The sequence below is a fragment of the Pogona vitticeps genome, chromosome 3 (genome assembly GCF_051106095.1).
Source record: "Pogona vitticeps strain Pit_001003342236 chromosome 3, PviZW2.1, whole genome shotgun sequence".
Classification (NCBI taxonomy): Eukaryota; Metazoa; Chordata; class Lepidosauria; order Squamata; family Agamidae; genus Pogona; species Pogona vitticeps.
The window spans coordinates 213,780,746-213,804,357 of NC_135785.1; the positions used below are offsets into that span (position 1 = coordinate 213,780,746).

The 23,612-nt window shown below is 39.5% G+C and overlaps 1 long non-coding RNA gene across 1 annotated transcript; it reads right to left on the reverse strand.

Moving 5' to 3' along the window:
• Positions 1 to 7,725: 7,725 nt before the first annotated feature.
• On the reverse strand, positions 7,726 to 19,542 carry LOC144587753 (uncharacterized). The gene is made up of 2 exons (XR_013542899.1): positions 14,717 to 19,542; positions 7,726 to 12,713 (listed from the first exon to the last, which is right to left on the reverse strand). It is a non-coding gene; the product is annotated as an uncharacterized LOC144587753 (long non-coding RNA).
• Between the last annotated feature and the right edge of the window lie 4,070 nt (positions 19,543 to 23,612).

Below are 23,612 nucleotides of genomic sequence, written 5' to 3' on the forward strand. Positions count from 1 at the left end.
TTTTCACACCCAATTGTAGACAGGGAAGTTTGAGTGCATGGGATTTCCAAAGATATCACACCTTCTGCTGGTTCTATATTGTCTTATGACACTTATGAGCCTTCCTTAGAGCTGATCCATATCTGTTTGTTCTTTACATCAGTAGTCAGCAGAATGGGTTAAACAGTGAGAAACTGAAGACCTTCAAATCTTCAAAAGGATCTATAGTGTTCTTGTTGCTAATATCTTGGGATAGAATATCTGGTGCTAATGCCACCATTGTGAGTAACAACAAAACTGTAGCTTTAAAAAAAGATTCCAATTATCATCTAGTCCAATCCCCTATGCATTCTGAAATCTGCAACAAACTCCATCCCTAGCATATGGCCATCCAACCTGAGTTGGAAAGGGCTGATGCTGTACATTGTACTTTTGAACAGGTTGTATTGTTGAATTCCCCCCCCCCCGGAATCATTAACTGGAACCTATGTTCATGTAATATGAATCTATCAATTCAGATCCTACCTTCTAGATCAGCAGTAAACTAGCTTGTTCCATTTTCTAAATCAGCCATTCTCAGTGGGGGCCATATGACCCCTGGGGGCCTCTGGCACATTTGAAGGGGGCCACAAACTAGAACAATTCTTCACACACTGCCTTATAAGGTTTGTTATCCCTCTTGTACAATCCTAATTTGGCCTATATTTCTTTCATATTGTGTTTATGGTTGTGGCCAAAACAAGATTGAGATTGGCTGTTCTAAACGACAATTCTACAGTTAGTTCAAGCCTGCTATCATTATCACCTCTCAGTCTTCTCTTCTCTAGGCTAAACATACCCAACTCCTCCATGCATTCCTCATTAGAATTCTGTTTCCATATCCTCTACCATCCGGGTAAATTAGTTTTTATTTTTATTGTAAATATGTTGCTGTTTCTCTGGTACATTAAAAGGAACATTATTTTCATGGTGGTCTTTAAAATACTCATGCAAAAACAAGCAACAAACTCATTAACTGGATTCAGGATTATAAAATCTTAGAGACAATTTTTAAAAACAGAAGGCTTTGCTTTGGAGACAAACACCTTCCATATCTAGTGGACAGTGACAATGTGACAGGAAAGAGAGAAGATATGATAAATATCATCCCCACTCTTCTATTTGTATGTAGAAGTTCAGTGAAATTCTCACAACCTTCTTACTAAGTGTGCCTTTGTATATGTACAGATATAATTGTAGTATGTGAGAAACAATCCTTTGTACAAAGAATTAGTAGGATTAAGGAACCTCACCCTGTATTTGTGTCTTCAGAAAGTGAGGACAAGGTCCATCACCTCCAGAAGCTGATCCTCTGACTTTTCTCCCTTATGCACTCCCTCCAATCAAGCATATAGAACCTGATACTGATGAGAAGCCTGGAGTCAAAGGATAAGGAGCTCTAAGCCAGTGGTTCTTAACCTTTGTTACTCGGATGCTTTTGAACTGCAACTCCCAGAAACTCCAGTCAGGACAGCTGGTGGTGAAGGCTTCTGGGAGTTGCAGTCCAAAACCCCTGAGTAACCCAAGGTTAAGAACCAGTGCTCTAAGCCCTTTCTCATGTCTGTAGTCTCATGCCTCATACATGATAATAGGATGCCTCTGATGCTCACATCCATCCATGTTCACATCCAAGTTTATGTCGTAGTGTGTCACCTGACACTGTGAGGTCAGATTTTATTGTGGAATTACTAGCAACCTTTGTATGTTCCCTTTAAGAGGTTTTTGGAGGGAGGGATCTTTTTGGACTGGGGTTACTTACTCTGACTCAATCCAGTGGAAGCAAATTGTTCCGTATCTGCCTCAGATTTTGAAGACAGCCATACCTCTCTAAATAAGAATTCTTTTCCCATTCTTTTTAGTAAAAATTAAGTTAGAGCTACGTAATTAGTCAGTCATTTATTGAATCAGTTATGAAGCTAATTAATTAGCTAACCTCTGTTCATCTAACCCAGTGTTTCCCAACCTGAGGGTCGTGACCCTCAAGGGGGTCACAAAGTGCTTTCTGAGGATTGTGAGTCATCTTATATGTGTTGTTGCTGTTTAGTTGTTAAGTCGTGTCCGACTCTTTGTGACCCAATGGACCAGAGCACGCCAGGCCCTCCTGTCTTCCACTGCCATTGGTCAAAGACACAGTCAAAGGCTTTTCCGTAGTCAGGCATATGTGTCACATAGAGGACACATAGAGGATATTTGTTGTACACTTGTTAAATAATTTCTTCTTTGACCTTTCAGAGTGGGATATTAAAGTTAGTGGGTATGTGTATGTATGAGAAACTGGCCCTTAGGAGTGGGGAGAGAGAAGCCTCTACTTCTGAGAAGGAATGACCTTATTCCATTAAAATGCCTTTTAATGCAAATTTGTATGGGGGGTCCACAGGTTACTTGACTACTATAAAGATGTGTCAGGACTTGAAAAAGGCTGGGATCCACTGATCAAACCAGTTAATATTTTTCTAAAGAATGCTGTTTGTTCTTGGTCTATGAAGATCAAGAACCTTTTTATTATTATTCTTTTTCTTACCAATGTCTCTGAGTAATTTACTGAGACAGTAACTGCCAGTTGAGGATAACTAACAATAAGGTGTGGTCTACTACAGGGAAAATTAAAACTAATTCTGTTCCGCAGGTCTCTGAACTTTTATCCACTGCATAGTTCAAGGTTTTTAAGGCACTAAACTTCCATAGGTAAAGGTAAAGGTTCCCCTTGACAATTTTTTTGTCCAGTTGTGTTCGACTCTAGGGGGCGGTGCTCATCCCCATTTCCAAGCCACAGAGCCAGCGTTTTGTCCGAAGACAATCTTCCGTGGTCACATGGCCAGTGCGATTTAGACACGGAACGCTGTTACCTTCCCACCGAGGTGGTCCCTATTTATCTACTTGCATTTGCATGCTTTCGAACTGCTAGGTTGGCGGGAGCTGGGACAAGCGATGGGAGCTCACTCCGTCGCATGGATTTGATCTTACGACTGCTTGGTCTTCTGACCCTGCAGCACAGGCTTCTGCGGTTTAGCCCGCAGCGCCACCACGTCCCTGCAGCGCCACCACGTCCCCAAACTTCCATACTCTGCCAATATTTATAACTAAAACATATCCTTTGGATGTACTAAATTTCCTTTGCATTACAGAATCTCCCTGAAGACACTGGTACTAGTAACATTCTGATTTCAAAATAAAACATGTGTATGTTTTATGCAAATTTGCCAGCAGCTGCTGCCATAGAGATGTCAATGGAGGAGGAAACCATCAATGGCTTCTGAACCACCACTCAAAACTTCACTAACCCTGTGAAAGACATCACTCATCAATAAGCCTAGATATAAAGTATTTCATAGTTTCATCCAAAATGACAGTGAAATATAAGATGACCCTGAGTAAAATCTGGAATAAAAAAAGGGAAATGTGGCAGTTTTCAGGACAGTTTAACCTGCTATATCTGTGGCAATTGTTGTCTGGTCAATTTGAAATCTGGTGCATTTGTAATGTAAAGGTAAAGGTTCCCCTTGACATTTAGACCAGTCGTGTCCGACTCTAGGGTGCGGTGCTCGTCCCCTTTTCTAAGCCATAGAGCCACTCTTTGTCCGAAGACACTTTTCATGGTCATGTGACTAGACACAGAATGTCATTACCTTCCCACCAAGGTGGTACCTATTTATCTACTCGCATTATATGCTTTCGAACTGCTAGGTTGGCATGATTGTATTTGTAGACTTATTCAAATAGATTGTTGATAACATGTTTTATAAGCAATGGACTTGCAATGCTTATTGTGGCAGAGCCCTTTCCACCCTTTTTCTTTCTTGAAATTAACAGAAACACCTTGTAAAACTTTATTCTTGGTTATTGAAAATATATTATACAAGATAGAAGCTGAGTATTTATATATGAAAAAAACAGGCAAAGGCTACCTGAAATGTCACCATTTTGTAAAACTGACAAACAATAAAAATAATTCCAGTAAGGCTTGAATAGAAAAGAAGAAGAAGAAACTCTAACCACTATTTTCTCAGTATCTTCATTTGAGAGAATGGCAATAAATCACAATAAGGTAATAGACAGGTGTTGTGGAATGTTATCTCAAGTTATGGCAGATAAAAATAAAATAATAGCAATACAAGGGAAATGGAGTTAAGCCTTCTGCTACCTTGCAGTCGTATCTTTTGGTGCAGATTGGTCTGTGATACTTCCATGTGAATGGCTGCATTTTGCAACCTGACTACAAAACTATCAGTATAGTATCAAACTGGATCAGAATTCTATTTTTTGAAATTAAAATATTATTTGCTCCAGCTAGCAGACTTCAGCGCCTGTAACATAATCGGTAACATGAACATTGACATTTCATGCCAGAGTATTTTCATTTATTATACAGCAAGCAGATCTGGAGCTCAGCCCAGTGAAAACTTTAGATGGCTTCCTACACATTAATGAGTGTGTTGATAAGCATATTATCTCAAATGGAAATGTTATTATTTTGGTGTAACATAAATTTTGCTTTTCTGAATACTTATCTATATCCTCAGTTATTTCTGTGGGATACAGAGTTATTTATACGATCCTGCTAGTTTCCTTTAAGCTCATTGTATATCTTATATTGTTTGTCTCTAGTCTAGTCTACATATTTATAGGTCTAGTTAGTGAGTTCAGGAATGCATGCTCAGCTCGGCTGGTGAACATGGCTGGAATACTGTGCAAACAATACCTATTTATGTGAATGCTCAACTAGCTGTAAGAGGTAGTTGATTGCCAGAGTCCTGCCTTAATAAAAAGCTCTTTGAGTGCTACTCGAAAAACAGCAGGGAAAGAACTCACCTATCTTGCTTTACCTAGGAGTTCTGGAGCCTGAGCACAGCCACAGAGAACCTCCTCTTTGGAGCCACCACAAAGCAGGCCTCTGAAAGTAGTGGGTCTGTGAGCAGGGCCTCTACAGCAGACCTCAAAGCCAGGGCAGGCTTGTCATGGTCAGGTGGCAGAAGTTCTCTCTCTCTCTCTCTCTCTCTCTCTCTCTCTCTCTCTCTCTCTCTCTTTAAATAACACATTACCTGTTGATGGAATTTTTTAAAACCAACATGCAAAGCAAAACATTATTAATGCATCACTGATAACTTTATTTTCAAAAATTTCTATTAAACTTTGAAGAATAATTACATTTTTAGAAATGACCAGAAATTGCTGAAACCTCATCCACCAAATAAGGTTTGAAGGAACAAAAAAACATTACTCCTAATGGGAAAATGGTAACAGTTACATGGTTATTATAAATGTATTGAAAATAGCAATATTTTAATTACACAAAAAGTAACATTTATACAAGTAAAATTATTACTTTTAATGCATTGTGTCCAATCCTGTCATTTCCAGCCAAGTAAATACACAAGCAGTACAGAAGAGGAGTAAGCTTGTTGCTCTTGTGTTCTCTCACCGATTTATCTCAACTTGTATGGATAGCCTATGCATTTACATGTTCTATGTACATTGGTTTTTGAAATGCAATGAGCCTTCTTATGCACATAGGCTCTCTCTGTATGTATTTGCAGGATTTCACTCATAGCTTTGGACAAACCCATCCCCACCCTACCTGTTCCACTAACGTAAATCCATATCCCTGTATTTACATATCAAGGTCTCCACACAGAGATTCTCAAAAGATTCTGGAGTTCAAATTCTAAAAAGATAGATCCTGAAAGTCAGCAGTCTGCTCCCCCCTTGAGGCATGACTTTGTCCCCTCTACCAGCGCCGTAGCCATTCTTAGATTCCTGGTTTTCAAGTAATTACTTCAGTATGTGAGTATAAGCCTTTAATTTAAAATGGAAGCACATCGTCTGGAAAAGGAACAGTTCGAAAACGTTTAGATTCAAATATGAATTAGCTGTTAACCTTCAATGACTTCTCTTCAATTTTTACTTAGAGGGTTTGCTAGCAATACCATCTTCCCTAACCTTTTGTGCTGTTCTTTGAGGCAATTCTGTGGCAAAAGGCTTCTTGAAGTCCAAGTAGATTATGTCTGTTGCTTCATTTCTGTCAGCTGTCATTGTCACTCCCTTGAAGAAGTTAATCAGATTTGTTCAGCTTGACCTCCACTTTAAATGGCTTTGACCTGTCTAAGTCTGTACCTGTTAAAATGTTCTCTAGTCTTGTCCTTACTCAATGATTCTGAAACCTTCTTCTGTACTTAGTTCCTATTCTAAATATAGATGGCATATACACTTCCCTCATGTCCCTAGTGCATTTTTCTTATTCTCTTATCAGCAAAGAATTACATATCTCTGCCATTGGTTTCCTCATTTCATCTTTCTATGAAAAAGGAATAAATTATTTCAACAATTTTTGTTGTTTGCTTCTTTCCATTTTTTCTCACAACTTCAACACTTTATAATATTCTTCTGAAGTTACATTCCAAATGTATACTTTCCCCCATATTCAATGTCTCCTTCAGCGATGTTTGTGGCATATTTGACCAATAGATATGTTAAGTTCCTGCCAGCCACAAGTTGATACTTTCAATTTTTCTAAATGGCTTTTCCTCAGGATCTGACAGTGTTTCAAGGCACAACTAGCCAAAACCAACTATTACAACTTCCATTGAACAATTTCAGATGTACCTATTATGGATTCACCTGGGTCCAAAAATATATGGCTAAATCCAGGGTCTGATGCTCAAGAGGGCAAATGCTCCATAAGGTGTCTATTTCTTCTCTATCTCCTTTGTTTCTTTTTGCCTCCACATGATTCTGGGTTTAGCCTTAACTTAGAGGTGTATGGAAGCTTCTCAACCCTCTCTGTATATGAATAAAGGATATACAATTCTTTGTATGTTCTCATACAAAGCCACTGTGTACCCCTTAGAAGACATTTATTGGACACAAGCATTCCACCTCCTGAACTGAGGATAACTTAGAAATCTGTGAAGTTTACATTGCAAGGTGAACTCCTCTGTCTCACAGTTTCCAAAAAGATGCGCCAACTAGTGCCAATGAGCACACCTGAAACCTCCTTTTCCAAGGTGAGGCCTTTGTATTCGAGAATGGTGGAAAAGAAGTGATGCAGTATTTTCTCCAATTACAATGCTACTTCATGGACTTCAGTTTGTTCACTTTTCCATAAAAAAGTTCTGCAGGGAGAAAAGATATACTTCAGTTCACTCCTGCATGTTTTTTTCTCCCGCCCTTGTTCATATAACTCAGTTAATCTACCTAAGGGCAAGGAAAACATTATGGCAACAAAATCAGAGAGAGAAAACCCAACTAGCCTGCAACTACACTGGGGGAAAATGCAGGAAATACTTTGGGTTTGGAATGGGCTGATTTGCTTTTTTGTCCATTGATTACACAATACTGTACAAAGGGATTACACAATACTGTACAGAATTCTCTTCCCCAAAATTTCCCCCTCTATTAATTGGGCTTCTACTTTTTAAAGTGTGTGTGTGTCTGTGTGTGTGTCTGTGTGTGTGTCTGTGTGTGTGTGTGTGTGTTTGCATTGGTTCTAGTATATGATTGCTTGAACTGATGCAGAAAGGCCGGACAAGCCAAGTGCATGCGCCCACACACTAAGCAGTGCCGTCCCAAAGCACCTTCCACCTCACCTCTTATTTCATGAGAGAGGACAAGACACAGAAAGGTGTGGGGGGGAGAGCAGTGCCAGCACATACTCACAACAAGCAAAACCATTCTGCATGGGCACCTTCTGCTCCATGGGTAACACTCTTGTTTGTTTTTTAACAGCTGAAAAACAGAAAGCAAGGCTTCTCTCAATCCTCAAAAGTTTTTTATAGATGGATATTGAGGAGATCAAGGAAGGATTGAGGAAGAAAAAGCCTTTTTCTACCATGTTAATGCAGTTCTTTGTCATACTGCACTTGCAAGACTATAGATAAAACTGCAAGCAAGGAGCTAACAAGTCTTTTCTTCCTCTCCACACTATGAGGCCACTTAAGTTAAACAGACCTGAATTTCCTGGTACGACTTCACAGTGAGTGGATGCAAGTGAATTTATATCCCCTCCCTCTGTAGTCACATTCTCAGATTCAGGTCCCACCCCATCCTAACAAAATTTCACAGCTTTCCCATCACCAAAATTCAATCAATAGGGCATTTAAAATCTCAATTCAAACTAATCTCCATTCAAACATCTCCTATAGCAGTTAGAAACAGATGGTGGAGAGTGAAAGCTGATGTAGATCATTGGAAATCCCATGTACATGGATGATTCTCAAGCTACACTTTAAAGAGTGTTTTTTCAGTTCTTAGAAAGCATTAGTTCCAGCAGTTTCTATGACAGTGGGAAACAGATGCTTATAAGCAGTAACTGAGGTATACTTGATAGAACTCAAATGATCTACAGGGGCCCATCTTCATGTTTGTTCCTGCAAGTTCTTTCCTGTGCTCTGCACAGGATCTAGTATTTCAGTTTAGTTCAATTGAGTGCAGGCAAAAGGGCCATGAGATAACTTGGGTAGATTGGGGAGGAGGATAACATAGATAAATTCTGATAAAATTGAAAGTGAGATTTAGACACTTATTATATTACTCAGTATGGATTATGGGTGGGACATGGTGGCACTGCGGGCTAAACCACAGAAGCCTGTGTGCTGCAGGGTCAGAAGTTGTAAGATTGAATCCATTCAACGGAGTGAGCTCCCGTCGCTTTGTCCCAGCTCCTCACCAACCTAGCAGTTCGAAAGCATGCAAATGCGAGTAAATAAATAGGTACCACCTTGGTTGGAAGGTAAAATGGCGTTCCCTAGTCACGCTGGCCATGTGACAACAGAAACTGTCTTTGGACAAGCGCTGGCTCTACGGTTTGAAAACGGGATGAGCACCACCCCATAGAATTGGACACGACTGGACTAAAAATGTCAAGGGGGCTGAAGAAGCTACTTTTAAAGCTTTAGTGTTCTTTGAATGTCTAATTTCAAAATATTTTCCAGACTCTTTTGGACAGGGGCCTGTTTAAATTTGAGGCAGAATGGCACCAAGAAACAGCTGGTGAAAATATGTGAATGATGCTTAAGTAAGACAGGTATGAATCCATTGCTTTAAGACCACTAGTTGCAGTTGTGAGTAGGTTACAGAAAAGCACAATGTTGATTTCAGGAAACTTTGGTTCCAGTCTGTGTGGATTATTTGTTAAATGTTGAATTGCAGGTGTACAGCCAAATCTGCCTTTTGTTGCACCTTCTGGCTTTAGACCCAGAACAGCCATTGTGCCGAACTGTCATTTTCCAGTCCAATACTGTACTTCTGAGAAGGTTCCAGTACCTGAAAAGGATTATGACCTTTGAAATTTAACCATCTTCCTTCTCTGTGTTTCTACAAGCAAATGCTCAGATAATTAAGATACTTAATACAAGCTGTATTAAGGAAATCAGGCAAGAAACAAAACAAAAAATAAAAATAAGAGACAAAAATGTTGTGGCACCTTAAAGACTAACTACTATACTTTAATGTAGCTTTTGTGAATCAAGTCCACTCCCTCAGACATAAGAGTGAGTGACATAGACATATAACAGCCATATTTATATATGGCCCCATGACCAGGTTGGGATATACTATAGATAAAAGGCAAAGTGACAATGGTTTGTTAGTAAAGAAGCTGGCTATCAGGCTGTGAATAGCATAACTGGCGTAAGTTGCAAATTGTGTTGCATTTCACAGTTGGTAATGACTTAAGAATTCTTAAGGAAGCAGTGAGAGGTTTCAATTTCCCTCAGGTCATTGGAGATCTTAACTTTGCATCACTGTCCTTTAGCTAAGCCACTGAATTTGGCAAATGGAAACTGTATGGCATAGCAGATGATGAGAAACATAGATTTGTTATAGTGCACTCAGGTCTACAAAGCATTTAAAATCAGTACTTAGCTTTAAGCATCTGAACAGTCTGAAAACTGAAGTGCTATAACCATGTGTTCTGTGCTCCCTCTGCTGGTCCAGCACCAGGTAGATTTTCTGAGAAATGGCCAAAGCTGAAGTGAAACAAAAGTGTCAGGCATTACTGTGTATGGGCATCAATAGTGGCAGGGGGTAAAAGATTGTTTTGCCTGCATAACATATACATCTAAACTCTTTCAATAGCTACTGATATTTTCATTAGGTTGTTTTACTGCGGTGACCCCACAAACACACCTATGAGGTACTGGAACCATAGCCAGCGCCCTTCCCCAAAAAACACTTCATTTGGGTTTTTAAACATATTAAATTTTTTAAATGAAAAAAAATTGATATCAAGATTTTGTTTTCGTGATTGATGGTAGCCAAAAAAGAAAAAAAAGAGAGAGAGGGAGGGAGAGAGAGAGAGAGAGAGACAATAACAGACAAACTACTAACTGAAGGCTGACATCAAATATGGCATGTATGGCATACTTTCTTAAAAGAAAGAATATATTTAAAAATGATAGATCTGTTAAGGTGTGCAAGAGAGCTTATGTAGTCTTGATTCTTTTTTTTTTCTGCATAAAGTTGCCCAGCAATGGTGATCTCATCAATAATCCCAGAATAAAGTTGCAAATGTAACAGACATTAATCAGGTAGGTGGTCAATGGCACCTGAATCTGGGAAATAAGTCCCATTAGTCTCTTGGTGATTTTCTCGGACAAAACATACACCAAGGAACTTTCTGCAAAATAAAATAAACAACAAAGTCTATTAGATTGGTAAATTCTAAACAGTAGAATAAGCTTGTACAATGCAATCTAACACCTCATCAAGATGTATATATCCTGAATTCATCTAAACTGCAGGGTGTTATTGCACCTGGATGTTATATATATTAGAGAAAGATTTTGATATTATTCTAGATTCTCTTTCCACTCTGCCATTTTGTTCTATGGATAACGTATACATTGCTGTAGGGTTCACAGTTAGAATTTAATGGTAAAAGGGGTGGCACAAGGGTCCAAACAAATATTTTAACTTTTAGAAATGACAATTAATTTGTCATTTTTAACACATTCTCTCTCTTTTTTTCCTTTTAGAAAATCATAGGAAATTATACATTCCATCCTTTGACATCAGCCATGGAAAAATGCAAAAATTGAACCACATTAATTATTCACTTGGTTCAATTTTAGAAGGGAAAAATAGACTCAGGGTACATTTTCAGCACTAGTCTGTGAAAATTAAACCAGCAACTCCATTTATTTTTAATGGAAATTTTGTGCCTAATTCTTCTTGATAGGTCACTTCGAAAATTGTACTCTCAGTATTTGCGTATGGTTTCCAAACTATGATTGTAGCGCAAGTAAATCCAAACCCATAGTTCAACATTATGTCAGCTTTGTTTATTGAACAATTCTGAGCTGTTTAAAGGTTTTATCCTAGACAACAATTCCTGCATGAATGCAGCAGGAATTGCAGAGCACTTCTTCCACATGTTCTTGTTTCCCACATCAATTAATTCCTAGGCTTACATGCCAAGATTGAAATCTGAACCATTGTATAATTTACTGTGGATAGAAAAAAGAAAAAAAGAGGCAAGTACTTCTGATTTTTTCACCCTGGGAGTTCTTGACATACAGTACTGATACTTCTCCACATATGATTCAATTTTCAACAAATCAGTGTGTTCAGATTAATTGAAGATGTTTAACCATATGTGCTACACTTAAAATATGGTCTTAAAATACCATATTAGCCTTAGAAAAACAGTATACAAGAGTTGAATTAAGACTTAAAAATACATCATGACTTTTGCATGGTGTATTTCTAAGGCTGTTTGAAAGGCAGTGAGTCTTGCAATGGTGGGAGAAAAGACTAAGCAACAAGACCTCAGTGGACCCTTACAGACACTTAGGAAGTTACTGTATTCCCATCACCATTTGATATCATTCATGTACATCCCTTTTGCAAGGTCCTCCAAATTGTCTGTAAGACAAGGAGACTCAGACAAATAAAAGAGAAAGTGCACATCTTTATCAGCACACAAAATACTATAAAAGAGAGGAGGGAATATTCACACAGAAGAAAAATGTATTTATAAACATGGAAACAGTTATATGTCATTTTTGTGACCACTGTGAAAATAATCATTTCCATTCTTCTCCCACATGTTCTTCACAGCTATTCGAAATCTCCTCTCCACTTTCTATAGGGAAAACTTCCACTAGGATTTGCCCAACACTTCGTGGCATCTCACTACCTTTCAGCCTGTGGTTGTAAATAGGACATCTGGTTTTCTATGATGCAGAAGAAAACAGAGGTTATAGTCCACAAAAAGATCACACTGCAATAATCTGTTTGCTGTTATGGGCCTTACTGTCATAAAATACAGAATGCATCTAGAAGAATTCTATTAGGATATGTCCTTATTGCCAGATCACCAGATTTGTTCAGAAAGGGCAATTTGGCCTTCCATACATGTCTATTAGTATGTATTCATACTACTGAAATAGTGTTAAGTGGTTGGAAAATGGGGGAATGATGGTTTCAGTTGTCCTTTGAAATACAAGCTTCTTAGCTTCTACCTGGAACAAGCAAGCCAGAAGATGGGGAGAAACTGTTCGTTAATTGGAAGGTTTTGGCATCACTGTTTTATTTGAGTGAGAAGGAATTTTCAAGCATAAAACTTCAGTCTTGGTATGAGCTAATTAATAAAATGGGTTTCAGCTGAAGTAAAGTGGAGGGGAGCAAATGTACTATGCAGAAATTACCCTGTTCTTCAAGAAGGTTCACTGTGACTTGAGGCTTGAATGATGAGTTCCCTAGAAAGGTTTAGAAAATGGAATGTTGGGTATAAAAATGGAAAAATTATTTGTTTAGTTTAGTCTAGTCTCTCTCAGGAGAATAGTATGCTCATCTGCTGCTTTGTTACCTGATTTGTACTCTGCACATGTTATAGAAACATGCTGAAGCCCTTCTTAAATGTGAGTATTAGCTCAGGATAGTTTGTTTCTTTGTGGGAACTGTTCTGAAACTGCCTTTGCCTCAATATATTTTGAATAATAGACCTTGCTTTTGGATTTTTTGAAACTATCTTTTGGAACTGTTTGAAATTTTATCTTTTTGCAAAATCTTCAATAAAATAATAAAATGTTTAGAGCAGTTTGATTATCTTGGGAAAGGAGGGTTGATTGGAGCCTTGTGGAACAATGATAGTACTGCAGACGAAACTCTGCTCATAACCTGGGTTCAATCCTGGCAGCTCAAGTAGCTGCCTGAAGTTTGACTTAGCCTTCCATTCTTTTGAGGTCAGTAACATACAAGTCCAGCTTGATGGGTGGTGGTGTCAATGTGTAGCCTACATAATTAAACTATAAACCACACAAAGAGTACTTTAAGTGGTATAATGCAGTATATAAGCAGCACACTTTGATCAGTACTTTTAAAAGGACCTTGCCCTTATCACCTACTAGATTCCTTATACATTTGTGGATATTTTGGTATTCTTATCCGACAGAGATGACATGCAGTCTGAAATATTCAGCCTCATGAATTTCTTGGTAATTCCATGAAGCACTGAGCAGTCAGGGTGACTCAACATGTTGGAAATGAGTATGAGGCAGGAAGATTTCCTGCAGCCATCAGCACATTTAGCTCTCCTGAAATCTACCCGTACCAGGAAAGCCTGGGCAGTGTTGAATGGTTAGTATGGGCCTCTCTGACCTGTACATAACCTTCACAGTTAGAAAGAAAGTCAAAACTAGTATTACCATAGTCATTAAAAAATTCCTGGCATAGGTAATTATTTTGTGGGTTCATATTTTTTATACTTTTCTTGTTTTTAAAAAGTACAGTTTTTTTTACATCAATGAACACATCAAAGAAATTGAAGAGGAAAACTAATTACAAATTTGGCTGTAGTCTATTGTACTCATTCATTATAGAGCTACAAAATCAGCCACAGCCTGGCCTCTTGACAGGTGTTAAAGATCAGCAGCTGTAGAAATAGACTGATAGCTATATTAAAGTTCCACACCTGCATGAAGAGAGTCATTCATCTATCCCAAGAACTTTGTCCTTTAGCCATCACATAAGTGTTTCTTTTGGTAAATGTGTTGTACTATTGTTTCCTAAGTAAGTAGTAGCAGTAATTAAATCTATTATATCTCCTGTAGGCAAAGTGAACAGTGGTAATAAAACTGGGGAAAAATATTGCCCACATTTTAATTGGCTAGATTTGCAATCCATCCACTATGTGAGAATGAAATGTTGGTGAATGAAGAAAGAGGTACTAAATTTTTCTTATTGCACAGGAAATTGCCTGGCCACTTAGTTTTAAATTTAATTCAAAGTAAAATGCTATTAATAAAAATTGTTCATGACAGGAAAAGTTTATTCAGTAAGCCATAAGGGAATTTCAGTGCATTTTATTACATGAGTTTGTTGCACTATATGTAACGAAAGGGATCATTAACACATATACTAAACATGGGCATTTTTTCAAATGCAAAGACAAGATGTGGGACAGAGGACCTTTTGGATTATCACTACAGCAATACATAAAGTCTTAAAGCCCCCTAGCCTTCACACCAACTTTCCAGGCTAGCGTGTGGTGCATTTGCTATTTACTTTTTAAAAGCCATTTGCACAATTGCTAAGTACAAGAATGACATACCTTCTACCCCAGGTTTTACCATGCTGCACTAAGAAACATAAAAGGCTGAACTACAAATCCATACACTACCCTATACAATACTATTCATCCAATGCAAAGCAGTGCCTATGGCATCAGAACACACTTAACATTAGAGCAGAAGCCCTTTACCTCACTCTCACTTTGCAGGACTTTATACTGCAAGTGTCCTTCCCAGAAGAGTGGCATGTTCATGCTGGAGAATATTGTTGTTCCAGAAGTGCATCAGATATTATAACAATCAGGAAGTCAGCCAACCGTTTTCTTTGCTAGCTTTAAAATTAAGACCAAGTCCTACACACTTCTTTCATTGCAACGTTTAATGACAGGATGAGGCAGCTGTAAGGAAACAGTTTGGATGTATTATATTTCTGAGTCTGATCAAATCATAATAAGTTGAACTATGGTAGACCTTAGAGGGTTGAAAGAAGAATACCAGTTGTGATGCACCGGACCCCCTAAAGGGCCGCTGGGCATTTGGCCAGAGAGTTTGACTGGCACTTACCTGCCACCTTTGCACTGGGGCAAGCCCCAAGACCTCAGCAGTGCGTAGCATAAGCCCTTTGGACAAGTCTGACTTAAAAAGAACACTTTGCACTTACTCAGTACTTTGCAAGTACAGGCACATGGGCTTTGTGATCCCTTAGAATTCACAACAGCTCAGTTAGGTAGGAGTCTTAAATGATAGCTAGTTTGTGGCCCTCTCCACTCCTGGATTTAGCCAGACCCTGCTGTTCAAGAGACCAGACCTTTGGTAGAATTTTTATAATTAATTTTCATTACAAAAAGAGTTTCATTAGAAATCAGTTTATATTGCATAAGCATTAGCATCAGAAACATATTCAAAGATCATTTGCAGTTAAATAAGATAACTATTTCCCATCTAAAATAATAAACACTAAAAAGCTAACCTAGGGTATGCTATAGTGAGCTAGCCCCCCTCTTCTTCTTTCTCCTTTACTTATATCCTCTCTCCTTCATGAAATCAAACAACACACAAACCATCACATTCCATTCTCCTCCCTCACCATCAATCACTTTCACATAACCCATCTTCCATTTTCTACCCTCCTAACTCCTCCCTTCTTCATGGCCTTTCTGGCTGTTAACCAGTTAACTTTTTAGAGTCAACTTTCTCCTTATTCCCATGAAAGTCCATGTGTTGTTTATTCTGTAACAAGCTTGGAATGTTGAGTCTTCCAGGGGCTCTCAATTTGGCCTTCATGGTTATCTCAAAACAGGCTGTACAGTCTTCAGAAAAACACTCTCATGGCGCTTAGAAAAACACATTCCAAAGTCTCTCAAATCATCTTTACACAAAACCTGTATGACTCAATTTTACATTTCTCTGACTACATATCCCATCATCATGACACATTTCTGATCACATATCCCATCATCATGACACCAGTGACTTAAACGGCTGTTCTAATGAATTACCTTGTTTGAAGAAAATAGTTTTCAGAGGCACTGTACAGGTAATTTCTGCAGGTTTTAGTTTCTTTCATAGCTTCTTGTCCTGGATCAAGGATAAAACTCCTGAATAGTCAGAGATTTTTTTAAAAAAAGACAATGATATCAGAATGGTCAGATTTTCATATATGGGCTGCAATCTAAGACATTCAGTAGGAATAAATCCCATTGAACACTGAGATTTACTACTGAGTAAGCATGTACATGATTATGCTTTTGCAGTCTATGAACTACCATAAAACCCACAGTTCTGTTTTTTATGAACACATGCCCAATGTAGACTTTCATAAGGAGGATCAAAGCTCTAGTTTTTAAGAACTTCATTTTGAAATGTTGAATTACAAGGAAGAGGACGACGTTCAAGACAATCGCATTCTGAAATGCATGAGAAAATATTTCATGTGTCCCAACTGGTCTCATGTGTACAACTGTTGAATTTATAGCCTTCTGCTACTGTTTTATTTGTAAGATTTGTAGACAAGAAGGAAACAATTCATGCTTTATAGAAATAATGATTCATGTAGGGAAAGGGTAAAAGTTGAAATGTCATGGGAATATTGATACTTGCATTATGATATAATAAAAGAATACAGAATATTGACTATTCAGCACAGTTAACTGATGGAATCAAAACTAATAAATTAGATACTGATCTGAACAGTATCTCCCATTTTGTTTTGTTTTCCATAGAAAGCTGACATGTTTTTATAAGCAGTAACAAATGTGGGTGTCTAAAGACTTCCTGAATAGCCACCACATCCTGAAGAAGTATATAGCTGTTGTCCACTCTTGGTTATATTCTCTATATTCACTCACTGTTTTGCTCTTTTTAGAGAAATATGCACCAATTTGTCACTTTTCTAAAGCTGATAATATTGCCAAGTCCCTATAGCAATGTATCTATTGTACATTGCTCCTCGTAAATGAAAAAAAAATGCATCCATTTTAAATAAAAGAGATGGGGAATTAGATTAAGTGAAATATACACAAGACCTTTCTTTTCATATGTTGTATCCAACCAAGTTTACAGTAAAGTAGGGTCCAGATGCTAGCCTCCCATCATTTTTTCTTTTCCTTTGAAGAAAACTACCTACAAACCTGCATTTAAATCATTAGCAGTGAGCTCTCTCTTTCTCTCCCTTAATGTATGCACAAACTGGTTATCTTATAAATATGTGTAAAGCCTAAATGAGGAATTAACTGACAACATGGATGTGTGTTCCATTTCTTTTTTCATACCTAAAAAGTCATCAGAGTTAACTACTTTTGTATATGGAACTCTATACTGAAAAAGTACCACAGTTGCTCTTGAATATAATAACAAGTACTGTACCCAGTTGCATCTCCTGCTTCCATAAATAATTCTAAGGAGCCAACCATACCTCCTCTTAGAGAACTTTTTTGGTATTTGTTACCTTGCCGCCTGGACTGAATGTGTTATGCTGACATCTTGAGATGCCATCACAAAATAAAATTTCAAATTTACCTTGTCCTGATTAATTCTTCTGAAAATTGCTTTGCAATAGTGCAGAGCCCATGGATTTAGAGCTTATATCAAGAGAATGCACACCAAATGCACAGATTAATTCTATCCCCCACAGACAGAAAGAAGTTATCCAATGAAAATAATCCTAAAGGCATTTTTCTCCAAGCACACAAGGCATACCCAAGCCCACAACTGATGCTTAACTTAAGTATTTCAGCACAGCAATCCATACATTACTGACAATGAACATGGGAGTGTGTTTATGGATTCCTTACAAACCTCTGTGACACTTGGTTTGAAAACCATATGGATGGGACAAACAACTAGTTATTTGCCACCCAAATGTCACTCTTATTCTAGAGTAGCTGGTGACAGATTTGTAAAAATGGGATGCAAATGTCTTCCTGGGTAGAAATGTTAGCAACATGACATGGAAAGCAATCACAGAGACACAATCACTCTACACAACTGCTGCCACTGAAACATGTTTTTGTCCTGTGTTTACTAAAATCAAGTCTCCAGACCAGGATAAAGATTGCTACACTACTGAAACAAGGTATAAACTATAAAACAATTGGGAAAGGGAGGAGAATAAGTACTGACAGTTCATAATATGTAACAATTAGAGCGAATGAATATTTTGCCATTCAGTTAAAAGGAATATAATGGGTGGATCATATTAGTTATTTTTTAAATGTTCAGAAAAATTATGTACTCGATTCTATACCCATTTATTTAAAAATGAAAAGCACCAGCAACCCAAGGACATTGTATTAGTGTTCTAATAGAATGCTTTACACAAAGGCTATCAAAATTGTATATGTTAGCATTTTCTGCAAACCACTCACAGCCTTTCAAATCAGCTGGAAAAAGGATTTCTACATGAAATGCCTGAATTCTAGAGCTCTGAAATAGAGCTCTTCAGTTCAGTAATATAATGAACATAATTCTTCTTTGTAACAATAGACTTCATATGGGAAATTCACACTATACTTTTCTGATAGAGACAGTTGTTGTCCTTGCTTTCATCTACCAGCTGCTTCACAAATCTTCTATGTAGAGATATGAACTGGTGGAGGGCCCAGTTGAACAGCATTCTCTTACACTACAGTGTTAGTGATGCATATGCTGAGGAAACAAGTTCACCTTTCAAAAACATTTGGTGAGACAATCTCACTCCCTCTGTTGTTCTAAATGAAAACATTTTTTCTGTTGGGATGAATCGGTCCCTTTCAGTTCTTCCAGAACTACAGTTATTCTCAGAGCTCTATAATAACTGCCCTAAATATCTCTCCTAATTATGAGCCACATTCAAACAAGGTAAATATGTATATAAGTTAAAAATTAGTATGTATACATCCCTTCACAGATTGCTGCCTTGTCGTGGTGAAGGGGCTTGAGTAATTCAGAGAAGCTATGGGCTATGCCATGCATGGACAACCAAGACAGATACGTCATAGTGAAGAGTTCTGACTAAATGCGATCCACCTGGAGCACGAACTGGCAAGCCACTCCAGTATCTTTGCCAAGAAAACCCCGTGAACAGAAACAAAAGGCTAAAATATATGATGTTGGAAGATGATGTCATGAGTGCACCCGAAGATCTGAACCCAGAAGGGTTAACTGTGGCTGAGGAGAATGTGGAGAGATTAGAAACAGCTGAGCAGCCTCCAGATTCTCCCTCCACAGCAGACAGGCTTCAGGGCAGGCTTCGGAAAAGACTCAGGGAAAGAAGAGCAGAGGATCGCTCTAAAGCTTTCCACAGGGACCTGCGCTCACCTAGCCCTGAGTATTAGCAGAATGGAGAGCGTTCCAACAGCTCAGGGAGCTGTTTTAGGATAAAATGAGCTTCAGCAAAGCAGGAAACTTCGTGGAAGCAAGGTGTCGAAAACCTGTTTGGCATCCACGTCTCCTGCTCCTGTACCCTGGACCTTGACCCTGGATCTGCGTTGCATCGGACTTCGGACCTTGGCTTTGGACTACATGCTTTGTACCCTGGACTCTGACCGTGTATCTGGACCTGGACTTTGCCTTTCGCTCTGCGCTCTGTAAGTTTGTTTGGAACTCTGGCTTTGAACTTTTGGTATTGCTGACCTTAGACTGATTATCGGACTCTGGCTTGTCGTAACTCCCGGGAACGTGACAGATGAGCCCCTCAGGTCAGAGGTTGTCCAACATGCTACTGAGGAAGAGCGGAGGACAAGTACAAGTAGCTCCAGAGCTAATGAAGTGGTTGGCTGAAGCCGAAAGGACACTCAGTTGCGGACGCGCCTGGAAGTGAAAGGAAAGTCTGATGGTACAAAGAAAAATACTGCATAGGAACATGGAATGTAAGATCTATGAACCTTGGGAAGCTGGATGTGGTCAAACAAGAGATGGGAAGAAGAAACATTGACATCCTGGGCATCAGTGAACTAAAATGGAGGTGAATGGGTGAATTTAATTCAGACGATTATTATATCTACTATTGTGGGCAAGAATCCCATAGAAGAAATGGAGTAAAGAAAAAGCAAAGTGTGCTGCTTATAGTGCTTGAAGCACTCTCTGGGATGTTTACAAGTTCATTATGCAGGCTACACATTGCCTCCCCAGCAAGCTGGGTATTAATTTTACCGACCTCAGAAGGATAGAAGGCTGAGTCAACCTTGAGCCGGCTACCTGAGATTGAACCCCAGGTCGTGAGCACAGTGTTGGCTGCAGTACAGTGGTTTAACCACTGCACCATGAGGCAAAAGAGTGGGAAAAGCTGTATAGGGATACAGTCTCAAAAATGATATAATTTCAATATGAATCCAAGGCAGACCTTTCAACATCACAGTAATAGAAGTTTATGCACCAACCAACCAATTGACCAATTCTATGAAGACTTACAACACCTTCTAGAACTGACACCAAAGAAGGATGTTCTTCTCATTATAGATGACTGGAAAGCTAAAGTAGGGAGTCAAGAGATAAAGCAACAACAGGTAAGTTTGGTCTTGGAGTTCAAAATGAAGTGGGGCAAAGGCTAATAGAGTTTTGTCAAGAGAACAATCTGATCATCACAAACACTCTTTTCCAACAAACTCATGGAAATCATCAGATGGGCAATACCGAAATCAGATTGATTATATTCTCTTCAAGGGACGTGGTGGCGCTGTGGGCTAAACCGCAGAAGCCTGTGCTGCAGGGTCAAAAGACCAGCAGTCGTAAGATCGAATCCACGCAATGGAGTGAGCTTTGTCCCAGCTCCTCGCCAACCTAGCAGTTCGAAAGCATGTAAATGCAAGTAGATAAATAGGTACCATCTCAGTGGGAAGGTAAAACGGTGTTCCCTAGTCACGCTGGCCATGTGACAACGGAAAACTGTCTTCGGACAAGCACTGTCTCTACGGCTTGAAAAGCGGGATGAGCACCGCCCCCTAAAGTCGGACACGACTGGACTGAAAATGTCAAGGGGAAACTTTACCTATATTCTCTGCAGCCAAAGATGGAGAAGCTCTATACAGTCAGCAAAAACAAGACCTGGAGCTGATTGTGGCTCTGATCATCAGCTTCTTATAGCAAAATGCAAGCTTAAACTGAGCTTGCGCTAGTCAGGTATAATCTAAACCAAATCCCTTATGAATACACAGTGGAAGTGAAGAACAGATTTTAGGAACGGGATTTGGTGGATAGAGTGCCTGAAGAACTATGGATGGAGGCTCATAGCATTGTACAGGAAGCAGCAACAAAAACCATCCCAAAGAAAAAGAAATGCAAGAAAGCAAAGTGGCCGTCCAACAAGGCCTTTAACACAAAGATGGACATGATAAAGGACAAAAATGGGAGGGACCTAACAGAAACAGAAGACATCAAGAAGAGGTGGCAAGAATACACAGAGGAATTACACCAGAAATATTTGGATATCCCAAACAACACAGATAGTGTGGTTGGCTGACCTTGAGACAGACATCCTGGAGAGTGAAGTCAAGTGGGCCTTAGAAAGCATGGCTAACAACAAGGCCAGTGGAGGTGATGGCATTCCAGTTGAACTATTTAAAATCTTAAAAGATGATGCTGTTAAGGTGCTACATTCAATATGCCAACAAGTTTGGAAAACTCAACAGTGGCCAGAGGACTGGAAAAGATCAGTCTACATCCCAGTCCCAAAGAAAGGAAGTGCCAAAGAATGCTCCAACTACCGGACAATTGCACTCATTTCATACGCTGGCAAGGTCATGCTCAAAATCCCACATACTTCTGAAATCCTTCAGCAGTATGTGGACTGAGAACTCCCAGAATTAAAACCTGGATTTTGAAGGGGCAGAGGAACTAGAGACCAAATTGCTAATATGTCCTGGATTATGGAGAAAGCCAGAGAGTTCCAGAAAAACATCTCATAGGCATCCTTCAGTCTCAAGAGACTATGGTAACATGCTCTGAATCGAGGAGTGTCCTCTCCAGAACATGAAGCCCGGGTAAGGTAATGTGGAGGATAGGCTGTTACCCAAGCAGCAGACCCCCCCTCTCCACATTGCTGAAATGATCCAATGGAAAGGCAAGAGCCAATACAACTGGTTCCAGCAATGTCGCAGGAGTTGGCAGAACAACACATGCTGCCTTCGGGACTCCAGTTCCAGATTTTGCCTCGAGGTTAACTCCTGAAGCCTTTTCCATGAGTGGATATGGCCACAAGGCAGTGGAGGTTTGAAATTGGAGTTTTCCTTCTCCTAGATGGGCTGCCTTCCATGGCTGACGAGCCCCACCTACCCAGCCTGCTCTTTACTAGTGCAAAAGTACGATCTGATCCTTAAAACTTTCCAGACTCCCAGGCTTATGCAAATCTAATTGGCTTTCCTATTTACCATATTAAGGCCAGATACAAAATTTAAGAATTTCGCGCACTGTTAGGTGCGCGGTCCTGGGACACGCTCTTTTAAAGCAGGAAGTCCTACCCCTAGGCCCCACCCCCAGGCCATGTGCTCAGGAGACAAAAAGAAAGCCCAGGGGAAAAAAAACTCAGCAAGGCATCCATGCAAACAGACCTGGCCTTCGCCCTCAGCCCAGCTTCCTAGGGAAAAGGGGTCCTGGGTCCTGGGACACACTCTTTTAAAGCAGGAAGTCCCACCCCTAGGCCCCACCCCCAGGCCATGTGGTCAGGAGACAAAAAGAAAAACATCTACTTCTGCTTCATAGACTATGCAAAAGCCTTTGACTGTGTGGACCACAACAAACTATGGCAAGTCCTTAAAGAAATGGGAATGTCTGACCACCTTATCTGTCTCCTGAGAAATCTATATGTGGGACAGGAAGCAACAGTTAGAACTGGATATGGAACAACTGATTAGTTCAAAATTGGGAAAAGAGTAAGACAAGTCTAGACCTGGCGCTCACCATGGAAACCCAGGTGGCATCAGTGGTCCACTCCGCCTATTACTATCTGTGGCAGATTGCCAGCTTGATGGTGGAGCCCTCACCACTCTGGTCCATGCACTCATAATCTCAAGATTAGACCACTGCAATGCACTGTATGTGGGGCTACCTTTGATATTGATGCGGAAGCTTCAAATGGTGCAGCACGCAGCGGCCAGACTACTTAGTGGAGCGAGAAAATACCAGCACCTCTCTCCCATTTTGGCTGCATTGCATTGGCTGCCCATTCGTTTCCGCATTGATTTCAAAGTGTTAATGATGACTTATAAAGCCCTAAATGGTTTAGGACCTTGATACTTAGCAGAACGCCATCTCCCACCTATATCTACTCGAGTCACATGTCATAGCCAGGAAAGACGGTTGAGGGGTCTAACACCAAGAGAGGTCCAAACAGAAAGAACAAAAAATCGGGCCTTCTCGGCAGTGGCCCCTCAACTTTGGAACAGTTTGCCACCAGAGATTCACCTGGCACCCTCGCTGGGTTTTTTAAAAAGCTAATCAAAGACCTGGCTGTTTAAGGAGGCCTTCCCTCCTATCAATACTTGATTTTTCTTTTTATTTAGTTTTTTCATTATTTCTTCCCATCTTGACCAATGTTAATCTTGTTAATTTAAATTGTTGTTTTAACTGTATATGTATATTGTCTTATGAATGATTTTATGTAAGCTGCCCTGA